This window comes from Syngnathus scovelli, chromosome 3 (genome assembly GCF_024217435.2).
Source record: "Syngnathus scovelli strain Florida chromosome 3, RoL_Ssco_1.2, whole genome shotgun sequence".
NCBI classification, from domain to species: Eukaryota; Metazoa; Chordata; class Actinopteri; order Syngnathiformes; family Syngnathidae; genus Syngnathus; species Syngnathus scovelli.
In genome coordinates this window covers 20541050-20555349 of record NC_090849.1, presented here as the reverse complement: position 1 = coordinate 20555349, position 14300 = coordinate 20541050, and the positions used below count along the sequence as shown (strand labels likewise).

General features: G+C 43.4%; 1 protein-coding gene and 1 long non-coding RNA gene across 8 annotated transcripts in view; both read right to left on the bottom strand.

The window, feature by feature from the left end:
- The window catches only part of LOC125993954 (lymphocyte antigen 75-like), a 278014-nt gene that overhangs the window by 203127 nt on the left and 60587 nt on the right, over positions 1-14300 (bottom strand). The window lies entirely within an intron of this gene.
- The window catches only part of LOC125994222 (uncharacterized), a 56271-nt gene that overhangs the window by 6070 nt on the left and 35901 nt on the right, over positions 1-14300 (bottom strand). For 2 of the 3 annotated variants that reach the window (XR_007490526.2, XR_007490525.2), the window contains exons 5-6: positions 3003-3070; positions 2110-2189 (exon numbers count right to left, since the gene is read on the bottom strand). This is a non-coding gene — a long non-coding RNA (uncharacterized lncRNA). The remainder of the gene's footprint in view (positions 1-2109; positions 2190-3002; positions 3071-14300) is intronic. The other variant, XR_007490528.2, reaches the window with a different exon arrangement.

The window sequence follows — 14300 nt, the reverse complement described above, 5'->3', positions numbered from 1 at the left end:
TTAGCATCTGCACGAGTAAGTTTCATAAGAAAAACGACATCTTTGGCTTTCCTGCCTTTCTTTGTCCAGCGGTGAAATGCCAGGATTCCGTATGACATATGGAACACGTACAACACACAAGACTTTCGATATAAGTTGTTAAAACAGAATGCACAATAATCAAAAAAATAATCCAAATGTAGCAATGAGGAAAAAAAGGCATTATGAAGGAAAGCACTGTCATTTTTTGACAAGTGTCTTTGAGAAAAGGACCACGCATATGCGTTGTATATAAATGTCACACGGCTGCCGCTAAAGCAAAAAAGTCGATTTGGTGCGCATGGCTTCTTGAGACGCTTTTTGCAGGACTACTACTTTAAATAAACAGGCGTTGGGGGCTAAACGTGAAGAAAAACGTAATTTCGTCAGTTCTGGATCAAACTTTGCAGTTACGTCAAAGTCGGTACAGATTGGACATTTCCCCAATCACCACCCACCCTGAAATGTTCAAAATAAGCTAAAAGGCTCCATTCAAAGGCTATTTTGGCTTTTCTCAAATGAATTCATTCCCGGTTGATCAATTATCACCTACATGGCAAGAACCTTTCCCGTCATTGTTAAAATGTCAGGCGGCAATGTTGTTTATCAGCCAGGCATCTCAAATGTTGTCTGAGAGAGCAGAAAATGACTTGTCTGTTTCTACTAAATGAAGGAGAAAAATTCACAGATTTTAGTAAGCAATGGACAATGTTTTGTCCTGTTAAAACATGGCTGCACACCTTTTGACGCTGGTATGATTTTGTTTTACGCAATGAAATCATTTTAAAAAACTGACTTTCATAAAAAAAACTTGTTTTTATTAAAAAAAATATTTTGAAAAACTGACTTTTGTAAAAAAAAAAAAAAAAGATTAAAATAAAAAAGGTCTTTTTTTTTCTTCTGGTAAAACTTTTATTCCCTTCAAATCATTATTTTACACGGTGCATGTAGCCTAGGCGTCTACGGGTTGTTAATTTTGCGGCGGTCTGTTTTGCCATGCGGGCCGAATTTGGTCACGCGCGACTGACACAAGCAATTGCTCTCATGACTTTTTGTTTTGCTTAAGTGAGTCGACTGGATGAATAAAACATCTTTGCTGCTGTGTGTTTTTGTCAAAACAATGAGGCCCGGCTTGCCACAAATGTTGATTTTGAGCTCAAGACCGCTGCGGTTCGTGTGGGCTGGCAAATGAAGTGCCAGGACAATGTGGGGAGCTCCACCAAGGCAAAATTCATAACCAGGCAAAATCAGGGATAATGGCCAGCAAATATGCACATGTAGTGCAAAATTTTTTTGAAAGTTTTTGTTCCGCTGACCAGCATGCAGAATTATTTTAACAGATCAAAATGCAAACAATTGCATAATAATCTTAATAAAATACATCTGGCTCTTACGACCTCCTTCAAGTAAGTTACGACTCCACATTCAGGCTCTGCACATGAAGCAATTCAATTAAGGTGTTACAGTCTGCAGGAACTAGGACCCATTTTTTTCCTCTTTTGAAAAGAAAACTATTAAAAATAGATACATGAATGTAAAACAGAGTAGAGCCTCCCAAAATTCATTTTCCTACAAAAAAATCCTTTTAAAATTACATTTTCTCTATTGTTTTTTTCAAGCAGAGATTTTCTTGAAAACACCTGCCCAAAAATGATATTTTCTAATACTGAAAACCACAAGAAAAGTATAGACTAAAATTCAACAAAAATTTTTGTTTTTGACATGGAAATTTTTCTTTTCGTATTGGTCTAAGATAAAACAGTAACACATTTTTCATAAAAAAAAATGTATCCAAGATATAAATAAAATGACATCCACATTATCAAATTGAAAAAAAATTATACATTTTTAAAATCCTAGATGTTTTTCAGATTTTTTTTCAACATTCTACTGTTTTCTTTTAATTCTAAATGTAATGACAATGTGTTGAGGAAAAAAAACTAAAAATTAAATCCTCCCTCAAAAATGTTAAGCATTAGACAAGTTTCTTGGTTCATTTTCTGGATTGGTTGGCAGCCCCTCAGAAACATTTCCAACAAGAGATTAAGAAATCTAAAGATTGTCACGATGCAGTTAATTGAGTTTTCTCACCTGAGGCTTCCTTCTTTTGCTCCGATGATTATCAGCGAAGTGTTGGTAGCTCCTGTATGACTTCTTGCATCATGACACCTCTGCAAATATGACAAAAATAGTGAAGAAAAAACCCCAAAGAGTGAACATTTGTACTGGTATTGGTCAGACAAAAAAATGGAAATGAACATCTGGATTAAAAGAGACAAATAAATACAGCTCAAGAAAAAAATACTAGAACAAAATATTGAGCCAAAATAGCAAAATACATAAGATAGACATGTAAGGAACATTAGAACAAAAAATATCAAGGAAACAAATGATTGTATGCGATTGGGATAGTTGTGATGCATCTTTTTTTCCATCGCCAACTTTTATACAATTAGCAGCTAAGCGTTAGCCGCTGAGTGTGTTTTGTGTTGCAAGGGCATTTCTATTTTTCTTTGTGACAGAAATGTATTCTAGTGCTTGAGTGTCTTGTCTGTCAGTGACACGCTAGCATGCTCGTGTTTACAAGCGGCGGTCATTAAATGCCGTATTCCCTCGCCGCTACTTTATGCTAATCTCACAAAGGTATGTGTGTGTGTGTGTGTGTGCGTGTGTGTGTGCGTGCGTTTCAAGTAGCAATCAGCAGGGCAAAATGAGTCGCACTAAAAGAGAAGTTGACTCTGCACATTGGAATAACGAAGGAAGGGAGGGGCGGGGCGCGAGGGGGCGCTGACAGCTCTAATTACACTGGTGCCCATTAGCTGAGTGTTAATTGGATGATTTATTGTCCCGCGGGAAAAGCTGACAGTCAATTGATGCTGATAGTGTTTAAACGGACAGAAGAAGAGTTGCGGCGCGGACGGCGACTACTGCTACTGTCGTGTGTGTGTGTGTGTGTAGTGTGTGTGCATGTGTGTGTGTTTTACCTCCACTTCCCACAGTCGCCAGCGCAAGGTGGATTGTCATCTATATTGTCCGAGTTGAAATAGTCTTTCTGTTTCAAAGGCACAATTCATTTATGTTTACTTTTAGAAAGTTTTTTTCCAAATATCCATGATTTTTCCTCAATTATTTCCCCGGTATTTTATATTACTTATGTCCATTTTTAGTGTGAAAATATATATTTTACAAATTCCATGATGTGCATGTTTTTTCATCTAATATTTTTGTATTTTGGGCAGCATATTTTTTAAATATTTGTACACTTAATAAAATATTGATTCAAAAACTTGATCAAATATGACGCTTGATGATGCAATGTTTTACTCCCCAGTCTCGACTTTGCTGCACTGTGCCCTCACTGTCCTCTTGGATAAAAAGTACTTTGATAAGCCACAATAAATCGAGGTGACTCCAATTTTTGTTGCTGTTTTTTGTTTTTTAGCTTTTGCACTAGATGAGTTGAATGAGGTTTGGATTTGGCCAAAGAGTTTCCAAATAAATGCATAAAACTAGGGCATAACTTGCCGTGTCCCTTTTGCCCCCTTGGCCCGGTAAGGAGCCAGCGAGTGTCCGAATGTCATCTGGCCTGACGACTTCCGGCCTAAATGGCGCCCAACGGACAGATAGATGACACGCTCTGCGCTAATGGCAGCCATACAGTATGCTAAACGCTATTTAGCAGACACTTTTACTCTAAATGACTGCACGGCAGACTAAGTGCATTTATTTTTAGACCCCAAGAAGAAGTATGCTCCGTTATGGCGTTGATGCAAGATCACTTAACGCAAGCATAGTCGCATCACACGAGCTTGGAAGCAGCCAATCACAATGCACTGTGGTGATAAAGACTACACAAATCTTAGCTAATTTGTAACAATAATGATGGAGATCATTAGTCCTGGAGCCACTTTGTGATGGTCTCAAGTACCCCCCCCCCCCCCCACACACACACACACAGACACACAGACACGCCTTCCTCAACACACGCACGTCACAAAATAGTCATTTGCCTTAAAACAGAATTATCAAGCCTTTGAGAATTTAAGACTTGTTGAGTGTTACTTGCTTTAATCTGTGATGAAGCACTTAGGAGGCACACAGAGGATTTAATTTATCACTCCACTAAGAGTTTGGGATGTTTTTTTATAATGTTACTTTAGGAAAAACGACTTTAAGCTTCAGAGTGCTCATTGGCATTAGCGTTTGTTTAGAAATTGGGAAAGGGGGGGGGAGTCCCTCTGTGTAAAAAGATAGACAACACTAGTAAGGATGAAAAAAGTTTCTTTGAATAATTTTTATTTCTCTTTGTGTTATGTAGTCTGCGATTTTGAATGACAAAATCAAATTCAACAGAGGCCAAACAACAGAGGTACAAGCCAGTTGGTTCTTGTACACTAAATGCCATGTAAAGCTAGCGAGTCGATAAACGAGCTAACTTGTAACAATGTAACAAGCTAACTAACCTAAAAAAAAGCTGCATAAATATGGACTAACATACTTGTTACTAGCTAACTAAGTGAGCCATTGAACTAAACTGATAAATAAACTAGATAACATATCACAAATAGACAAGCCAACTACCAAGTAGCTAGCTAGCTAGATAGCTAAGAAAATAATTAACTTGCTATCTACTAACTGACCAACCAGCAAGTTCATAAGCTAATCTAGCAAATAAACAAACAATAATAAACTCTTATGAGAATTTGAATCAACCAAATGATGACTGTAAAAACAAACTAATAAATTAGCAAACCAAATTGACTAGCTAACAAACTCATACACAATAACTCGCGAACTAAAACAATACAAGAAGACCCCAGTCATAAACTAGCTCATACTGTAAGTAATGGACTAACTAGCAAACAAAAGTAACAAATAAACCACCTACTTAACAAAGTAGCTAATCAAGGGTTAAACTAATCAACCGATTGGCTAAATTAGCAGGTAAGTAGCTAATGAACTGACCAATTAGGGAACAAGGTAACTATATCACAAAATTGATAGTTTAAGAAAAGTCAGGTGGAGCAAAGGCGATTATCATTTATATTTTACTGCCGGTCCAGGGAACGAAAAACGAGAGTGACAATAATCATTGTTTGCCTCGGCTTTTAGGCTCTATTTTAGTTCAATCGCAGTTCAAATCAAAAGTTTGCAGAGAAAGACAGGAGCAGCCAACGAGCTTGCCTTCTTTCAGATCCTTCTTTCCACTCGGCTGCCAGCTTGTGATCCGAGGCCCAGCCCGGAGCCAAGAGAGGATGCCAGGCATTCCAAAAGTACACCGACAAAAAACAAAGACGCCGGCGTGCCAGAATCAATCGGCACTTGCGCCTGACTTTTCTCTCGACAACAACCTATTTGCCGTCATCCCGCCACACTTGGCGTTCATTGAGCACAACGACAAGGTGGTTGCACCGACTGAGGTTTTTTGGGGTCAACAGAAAAGGAGAATTTCAAAGAAGGCCTTCAACGAATTAGTCGATGAATCAACCAAATATTAATTATCAAATGAATCACTGCAAATCTGAAGAATCAATTTTTTCATTGTCCAAATCTTCAAGCTCTCCGAGGTAATCATTTCTCTCGTCCTTCTTGAAAGCCTTCCTTCATTTGTCTTTTGTTTAATCTTTTCCAAACATCTGCTTTTATTATGGAAAATAATGACCAGCCAGCCTTCGATGCTCACTCTTAAACCCGAACTCTAAAATGCAAGGCCAGGAAGTCGACCAGAGTTATTGTCCGCCCGCTCACCTTTGCATTTGTACATTTTTTCGCATTTCTCGCACGCAGATAAAGAATTGATGACATTATCGTTATTCTAGGGACGGCTTGAATAATTAACAGGAACAAAAGAGTCGCTTTTTTTTCGGGGGTCGCCGTCGTCGGAGGCATTAATCACTCTCATTCATCACGCCGTCTGTCTCAAACGCTGACGACGCTTCCCCGCCGCCGCCCGCAAAGACAAAGGCGTCGAATATTTGATGCCGCGCTGGAAACGAAGACATCCACGTATAGAATTGAGAGAACAGGCTCGAAAGTTTTGCTCCCAAAGAGATTCTAAAGAATAGATATTACATTTTTATGTTGGTAGTTGAAAGGCAGCTAAAGCGAAAGCACCTTGAAAGTTCAAAGAAAATCACAACTCATTAAAATCCAGATTGAGAATCTACATTGGTCATCATTTTAACTTTCTGAGAATATTCGCTGCTGAGGGCCTGGCTTGTTTTCTGCTTGACAGGCACAGTCGATTGCTTGATTGTTATTGCGAGGTAAATTTCGAAGCGAGCTTCTCTTCAAGTGTCAACATGTTTTTCTTTTCCAAAGCAGAGCCGCAGAATAGTTTGTGTGACAATGGAAACTGAAAAATCACACAAGGGCAAAACTTCACAAAACCCCCGAGCTCGGTAAACCACTATGCCAACTGAACTAACTTGAGACTGTCCGTCTGAGATCGTAATAACAAATCTGCTCTTTTTAGAGCCATATTGCTTTGTGAAAAGTTTTCCGCCCACGTCATGTTGATGCTCAAGGAATGGGAAAACAATATTCCGATAAAACAGTCAACGTTTGTATTTTCAAATGATCATTTTGACAGCATTCCTACAAAATCACAATCTCCCACGTTTGGTGAGCTATTTTGGGGAGAGGGCCGCGGGTCACGGTCCCGGGGACCACCCAGTGCCCTCCGTCATCACGTTGCTGACCGCCGTCTCGGATCATCGGTCGATTGGACCGACTTCCCCCACGAGAAGTTGAGCGTAACGTTCCCAATCGGCGAGGTTTTGCGCTCGTCGCTAAGCAAATATTTCTTTTAAAAAATAAATCACTCAAATCAAATCAGAGTGTACGTTTGAAGTCACCGAGGAAATCACGCCACGTCGGCACTTTGGAGCGGGACTGTGTTTTAAATTACTTTTTCCCTTCACTGATTTGCAGGCCCGCCGGCTCATTACGCATCCATTCCGGAAAGTTCCATCACATCAAATATAGGGCGCACGGTAATTTCTCCATTGGAAAAAAGAAAGTTGAGTGTCTGAAGTTGAAAACGGAAAGCATCGCTGATCAATGCGGACGTGAACCTCGGCGGCCCTCCAGCTTCCCAAAACTGCTGATGGAGAAAGCAATGCGTTATCGCCACGCACCTCGTCGCCGCCGTTGTCGTGACCATCGAGTGCCGCTCGGGCTTTTGTTCTCGGCGCCGCTCGGTGATTACAAGTCGTCAGTGCGCAAACATTTTCATCATTTCATCACAGGAAGATTTCTCCAGTCACACGACTTGCGGGGGCCAATTCCAGGACTTTGGGACTTTCGCGTTGAAAAATTAGGATTGAACGCTTGCTTGTTTACATTGGGAAATTGGAGATGCCTTTTTGCAATTCAAACCGGTGCTTGCAATGAATAGATATGAGACTTTGGAGTGTAAAACCCCCAAAAAGGGACAAGCTCACGTTTTTTGCCCACCAACGGCTACGCTTCAAGTCTGACTCTTAAAACTATTAGCCAACCAATGCTAGCCAACGTTGGGTTATTTAGCACATTGAGTCGCAGATTTGATAACCTTTGGGCTCGTTTGTTCGTTGGACTGCGACAAAAAGCAAGGGCAAGTGGGAGAACCAACAAATCAGCAAATTGCATATAACGCAAATGACGTAGCGTTTCTTCTTCTGGGAACGGTTGTATGATTAGCAGAACGGTCTTCTTCATGTAATTCCATTTGCGGATCCTCGGCTTCCATTGCAAGTCATCATTGGGCCCAGCTCCTTTCATCTGGCTCGCTCGCCTCGTCTTCCCATCTTGGGGAGTCGAACGACTCAATTACAAATCATTCAAGGACTCGCTTCATTTGGAGCGCAAAGGAGGGCTACAAAGCAAACGAGGACATTCCCGCCTGACCAACTGAAATCGCATTTTATTTGATTTACACTGGCAACGCAGATTATGGTTACACGTCCAGCGGGAGCCGTCAGAGAAAATAAATTCTTTCAGTCGCATTTTGATTCAGACAAGCGCCGCCGCGTATTGGTCACATGTCCCAGCGGAATTTGTCCCCCTGCCCTCCCCCCAGTGTCCAATTTCACTTCAAAGGGCAAACACTTGCCGGGTGTCTCGGTCAGGCCTCAAACGGCCACAAACGGGGGGCTCGAGACATCAAGATGTAAACGGTGGGTGACGAATGGAGCGCGCCCTCACGTCAGCCGAAAAAGGTAAGCGAGGTTGGGGCGGAAAAAGCATCTGACGATTTCCATTGGAGTCTCCGCCCTAGCCGGCCCCCCCGCGGGACCAACAAGCGAGGCGGCGAGGCGAGCGTTTGCCAAAGCGCGTCTCTCGCTTGCCTTTTGTGCCAGGCTAATAAGAAAAGTTGCCTTCAAAGGGTTTGGGCGGCGCACGGAGGAAAACGGCCAGAGGGACGGCAGACGGAGCGAGGTGGGCTTCGGCTTCTAACGCGTGAAATTACACCCGACACCTTGCCGAGGCGCTACCGCTTCAATTTTTTTTTTTTGCACTTTTTTTTCCTAGCCCATCCCCAACAAGAGGATTATTGAATGTAAGCGCTTGCTAATTCAAACTTTTGGGCTACGGGGACATTTTTCCACATAGCACCCTGCATAACCAATTAAACATAAACCAGCGTGTAGAGGAGGGAGGGGAAATCGGCGGTCTGCGGGCCGCACGCAGCCCGAGACCTTGGGAAAACAATCCAAGGGGGGAACAAAAAAAAAAAAAAAAAAAAAAAAATCAAAAATATAAAGCTATCGGGGGGGGGGGGGGGGGAAATCCACGAATCTGGGAATCGAAGGATGCAGATTTGCGTCTGTGTGGCTCGAAGGGTAGTTTGAAGGTGTAATCTCACCAATATATTCCGACAACTAGTTTCCTTGTGCTTCTGGCTAAAAGCATTCTAACACAAAAATATCTCTCTGGCGCCATCTTGTGGCCACGGAAGTGTTATACGTAAGGGGAGGAGATTAATTTTCTCATTTCGCCACCTTTTCCAACAGTGAACAAGTAAACAACTACAAGCGGCAATTACAAAGCTTCCTGGGTGGGCGTCAGTTACTCGCAGTGTTTCAGTATATCGCAGATAATTTTTATGCCACCCCCACCCCCGGCCCCGCCCTAGCCCTCCCTTCACAGAGGCCTCAGGGACTCCAGTTTGATAACCGGGGCCCCAATATATTGGTGTACTCTTATTAAGAGTTCCAATTTGCGCTAAGAGTGAGCGCTAGATAGCAAGTTAATTAACTCGCTGCCCCTCGTCTCCCCTGGCGATGGGCGAGTAGCTTAGCCTTTCATGTTGCTAGCCAAAGATAGCAGGTGAGGGGAAAGATGGAGGTGAGGAGCGGGAGGGTGGGGGGGAGTCATAAGAAAGAACAAAATTGGAGGGGTGGGGGAGAGAGTCGGAAAGCTAAATTGGATCGGGACCAGGGAAAAAGCGCTGAGAGGCGTTTTCTAGTCGGCGACAGGATGTCGGAGAGTTTCTTCATCTTGACTTTTTCGATTCATTGTTTCCACACCTGCTCGGCGAGATGTAACAAACGTGGGCGGAGGGAAGACGTATGGCGGAGGCAAGCGCGGCTAATGAAAAGAAAGAAATGGGCGCTGAGGACTTTTTTTCTTTTTGGGAAATGGACACTTTGGACACTCTCGCAATTTCCGGCATCAAAATTCTGCGCTATGAAATGATTTTCTATCGTCAATCATTGGTGGCCTCGTGTGGTGGGGGGGTTCTTGGGGAATGATGGCAAATGCAAGTTAGACGTTTTGTAAACACAGTGAGGAAAAGATCAAAGCCGGCAAATGCGAGCAAAAGGATGCAGGCGTCACTCAATAGCGCCCCCTGGAAAATTCCAAAATTCCACAGCAGCACTTCCAAATGCGATCGCTCGCTTCGAGATGATGGCGGACACAGATGAGGGTTTGAGGAAGGCAGCCATTTTGGTTTGTGGCCACCATTTTCTAAGCCTCATCCGGAATTGGGAAGAGGGAATGACGAGAGTTAAATCATGCGCGTGCGGGCCATTGCAGGCGAGTTTCATCCCTCCAGGCTTTTCCGCGCACATCAAGGCCTTCACGCTCTCGGCTCGATGTACGGGTCATGACAGCCCATTAGCTCGCACGCCATTGATCTGTGCACGTGTGTGTGCGCGCCTTATCCAATCAATGCTCATGTTTTATTGGCGGAGTCATTACTCATTTCATTGAGTGCATCCAGAAAGAGTCAAAAGGAAGGAAAAAAGTGCAAATGTAATCAAGTGAAAATGGTTCACGTGATTGTTGCGAACATACGTCCGCATGTGACACGTACAGGATGCGCTAATGAATCCGGTGAGTAGAGATGTATCGATACCAAAAGCAGAATCGGAACCAGTGCCAATCAAGGTTACCATCGTTTTGGATTCATCAGCAAAGGATAGTTTGACCTTTGACTGAAAAAAAACTCAAATAAACCCCAAAAACTCAAGCATCATATTCATTGACAAAGACCAAAACAAAGGGCTTCATTTTTTTCCTATATAAATATAGTTAGTTGTCTTATTTTAAACTTTATTTTGTTATTGGTAAGAGATGATTGTTTTTATATGCGGCCGTTTCTTTGTTCCTCGTCCCGACCCGTTTCAAAAAACTACTCTCCTGTCAATATGTACATAATGAGGAGGATCTTTGCTCTTTTTATTTTATCTCTTTGACTGCCACACACACGCACGCACACACACACACAAGCATGAACACACACACAGGATCTGATGGTTTGATCAAACTCTGTCACTGACAGCGTCGACTGAAAAGCTTTGCATCCTTCGCCGTAAATAAAAGTAAAAAAGGCAAGAGCGTATAAATAAAATATGAGCTCGCTAATGAATAAATAAAAGAGTGACTGTATTAATAACGGCAGCGAGTGGCAATATCAGACGACGCCGGCGTCGCCGCCGCGGTCGCCCACGCTCGCGCGCTGATGAAAAGACGGCAGGCAGGCGAGTAGACGGGCCCTCCGCCTTTACATTGGCGGGTTATGTTCCCTTTTCCACGCTCACTTCGCTACTTCCACCTTTGCACATGTTGCCAAATGGAGAATGCCACCTTTACAATGCCGCAAAGGAAAATACTAAATGCCCAGAAGCTAACAGGCCTGCCTCTTAGGTGAAAGAGGTGAAAAAAGCGCAAAAAAAACAATTTAAAAAACAAGAAATTCACACAAAAGTCATGAGATTTTTCATTTCATTTCAATTTTTTTTTCCAAATCCAACTTTTTTAAAATAATCATTTTTTTATAATAAAATAACTTTTTGTAAAATAAACTTTATTTTCAGTTTCTATGAAAATTCTCGCAATTTTTTGACAAAAAAAACTCTACTTTAAATGAAAATTAAACTTTTGTTTTTTTGAATACATTTTCAAAGAAAACTTGGAGATGAGAATTAATATGTCGTAAGTTAGTTTAGTGTCTTATACGTCAAAGTTACTACGCTCGATGCTGCTCTTCCATGACAATACAATACATCCAAAAATGAATCTCAAGTGGCATAGATTTTTGGAAAAAATATCTCCTCTTTCAACCTGAGACATTTAGACTGGCAAAATTTCAACCCTAGGATGAAAACAAAACTGCTTTCTGTGGGAAGAATGCTTGCATGAGCACGCTTGTGTCATTCCTCTCTTGTGAGCCTCCACAAACTGGAGACAAATAGCACAGGAAAGTACAACTGACAGCGTGTGTGTTTGTGTGTGCGTGGGCACGTGCATGTGTGTGTGAGTGTGTGCGCACGTGCTGCCAGTGTCAACGTACGACAAGAGTGCACGTGTAGCTTGTTGAGGTCTTGCACAAACACACATCTTTGCATTCACAGATCCAAAGTGGTCCCTCCCCAGCGAGGTGGCAAAACCTCACATCACGCCACATCACGCCACACCACGCGTCGTGGCCACATAGGTCCATTCTCACATGGTGTACATGCTGCCTATCTCTGTCGACTTCACGACTTCACGACTCTTCATTCATCCATCTATCCATTTTCTGAACCGCTTAGTCCCCACGGAGGTCACGGGTGTGCTGGAGCCTATCCCAGCCGTCATCGGGGGGCACCCTGAACCGGTTGCCAGCCAATCGCAGGGCACACAGAGACAAACAACCATTTGCACTCGCACTAAGGGAAAATTTGGAGTGCTCAATCGGCCTACCAAGCATGTTTTTGGGATGTGCGAGGAAACCGGAGTGCCCGGAGAAAACCCACGTGGGCCCGGGGAGAACATGCAAACTCCACACAGGGAGATGGAATCGAACCCGCACCCTCCTAACTGTGAATCGGACGTGCTACCCAGTGCCCCACCGAGCCGCCCACCCTTCATTCAACCTTTAAAAAATGTACTGTCTTGATTTTTCAGATACTCCTCACACTCGAAACTTTTCCGCTGCCGAGGCTATTTTTTTTTTTTTATATGTCACGGTGTTAAAAAATCCGCTTACAAAGACTTTGATGCGCCACCCGTTGGCTTGGCAAAAAGTGAGGCGGCAGGCCGAACCCGTAAAGCACGCTTAGAACGACGCGAGACGGCAGGCGGAGGCCTCACGTGACGGCCAAGAGGTGGCGTCATCGACGAGCGGGGTGGAAGCGGGAGGGGGTGGGGGGGGGGATTTAACAAGACGCTCCAGATGGAGGGCCGCCGTTGCCGAGGAAGTCATTAAGCGGCCATTTCATGTGCGCGTGCTGGCCTAGCAAGGACTCTAATTGCGTGTGAGCGGAGATGCCAAAGTACATTTCCATCAAAGATGGAGGACACCGGAGAGCCAGCAGTCACCTCCGCCTCCTCTTTGCACATTTTGCCCGGCTGCTTGACTACCCCCCCCCCCCCCCCCGCCCCCAACACCTGACAGACGCCCCACACCCACCCAAAGATCTTTCTCACGTTTCCTTTCCGTCCCTAATTTGCCCGTGAGCTTTTTAGTTTTGCTATTTCCATGATTTCCTCGCTCTCCACCTCCTCCGCCGTGCTGATGCATCGTGGGAATGTTTTTCGGGGGTGGCTTTATCGTCACGCTTGTTATTGTCGAAGAAAAGGCAGTGGTTGTGCAAGATGGTGGCAAACCAAATGGTTGCTTTCCTCAAGCGCCGTGCACAAATGGAAAGCTATAAAAATGGCAGGAAGAGAGAGGCAAGGCTTGTAAAAGGCAAGTCACGACTTGGATGGCAGTCGACGTCGCCATTGCTGGGAGGAGCTGCCGCTTTTTCGGTCGAGGCAGAAAAGCCATTTCCATTTGTATTCTGATGTGAGCAAAATGTGCCAAGAAATAAAAAGTTCTTCTTTGATACAAAAGGCTCTCGTGTTTGAACTTTTTCCAAAGAAAAGGAAGACGATCTCATGGAATCAGAATCTTGATTAGCCACAAAAACAAAAAATGATGGGCAACATTTCAAGTCAAGTACAGCAGGGATGGAAATGGGGAAAAAAACGAAAAAAGAAATTATTGTTATGTTAATTTGTTTCTGGATTGTGATCTTGTAAATGAAAAAGTATTTTTATGCAAAATCATATGGGGGGGACAATTATCAACGAGCGCTTCCACAAAAGCTTTCTTGTCATGAAAATGCATTCCTCACATATTAAAGTCAAAATGCTTTTTTTTCTCATTGACAATTTTGAACGATTAAACATTTATGGCTGAAAAAAAAATACAATACTTTTATGCGGGATCCAAAGCTCTGAGTTTAAAACGCTAACTTGATCGGGATGAAGCAATTTTGCCGCTAATTCTCTCAAAGCGGAATTGGACTTTGTTAACTTCGGTGGAGCCAGTGAGAAGCTCGCCGGGCGACTCCCGCGAACGATCCGTCGTCGGCCCGACGTCCGGCTTAATTCTGGTGTCACAACCTTTCCTTGTAAAAAAAAAAAACTTAGCAGTCGCCTCAGGGACGTCGGCCGCGCACTTTAACGCCGATCCCCCGGTCTGCATCAAAGAGCCGCTGCGATTGTTAGCGTAATCCCCGGAGGTCCTTAATAGGCCGACGCCAACGGCGCAGCAGGATTAGGAGCCTGTGACGGCCAATATAGTTTGTAATTAGCCTCTTAACAGGCCGCGCGATGGCGGGATTACTCGGGCGTGGGCACGTGAGCGTCTGACGGACTGCCAGAAGCAACCGAGTGAGAAATTGCCAGAGAATGAGTCTTTTTCTTTTTTTTTCTCTTCAAGACATGAAGGATTTCTCGCCCAAGAGGTTGGAAAGCCACCTCGTCCGTTGTCGTCTCCGGTAAGCGTACATTAATCCGACACGTGACGGCGACGAAAAAAA